Raw genomic sequence first — 944 nt, forward strand, 5'->3', positions numbered from 1 at the left:
TTTATTCTCTCTCTCTCTCTCTCTCTTTGCTTATATATGACTTCGTGGAAACTGTACTTTTATTGAGTGATGGGATGCTTTGAACTGCCAGGGGAGTTGATCCATCTGCCACAGCACCAGAAATTAAGAAGGCTTATCGAAAAGCTGCACTCAAATATCACCCTGACAAGGTTTTGGTCAAACTTTTTGCTTCTGAATGACTGCCTCTACATTCATTGCATTTAGACAAATAAATAGCTAAATCGATTTATAAATTTGCTATTGAAACAGGCTGGTCAATCCTTGCCTAGAAATGAAAATGGAGATGATGGGCTTTGGAAAGAAATAGCAGAAGAAGTACATAAAGATGCAGACAGGCTCTTCAAAATGATTAGGGAGGCATGTGCAGTACTTTCAGACCCCACAAAGGTTTGTTTCAATTCTAAATGATTACAGGTTATCCACCTCTTTTTATCCTTTTCATAATACACACAAAATCCTCTGGCATGATATTGTCAAGTTCAAGTTAGAGAAGTGATCCTGGTGGTTGGAGGTAGTAAAGTATATGCATCTGAACCGTATTATTATCGAGTTAGTCTGATGGGGTGTAATGTTAATCATTGACTTGTGGTTCTCCATTATGTGTTTCCCAGGCCTGCAATACAAATTTATGTTGAACTTTGTAAATTTGCTCATTTAAGTACTTTATTTTTTAGAGAGAGAGAGAGGATATGGCTAAGAAAGAGGTGGGAAAATGAAAATATCTAGGGGTTGGATTTGGGAATGAAATGGGTTTCACTGTACTGAAAAGGGAGATGGTTAGCTGGGTGGTTGTAGAGAGAGAGAGAGAGAGAGGTGGGAAAATGAAAATGCTTGGGGCTTGGATTTGGGAAGGAAATGGGTGGAATGGGCGGTGGTAGGTCGGTTTTATTAAATTTTCATTAATTATAATTATTAAATCTAAT

General features: G+C 37.8%; 1 protein-coding gene across 9 annotated transcripts in view; it reads left to right on the plus strand.

Moving 5' to 3' along the window:
* The window catches only part of LOC111390864, a 45,481-nt gene extending 44,779 nt beyond the window's left edge, over window positions 1–702 (plus strand). For all 9 annotated transcript variants that reach the window (XR_002701993.1, XR_002701992.1, XR_002701996.1 and 6 more), the window contains 2 exons: window positions 92–170; window positions 271–702. The gene's annotated coding sequence lies outside the window, so the exon portion shown is untranslated. The remainder of the gene's footprint in view (window positions 1–91; window positions 171–270) is intronic.
* Window positions 703–944: the final 242 nt, after the last annotated feature.

This window comes from Olea europaea, unplaced genomic scaffold, assembly GCF_002742605.1.
Source record: "Olea europaea var. sylvestris unplaced genomic scaffold, O_europaea_v1 scaffold722, whole genome shotgun sequence".
Taxonomy (NCBI): domain Eukaryota; kingdom Viridiplantae; phylum Streptophyta; class Magnoliopsida; order Lamiales; family Oleaceae; genus Olea; species Olea europaea.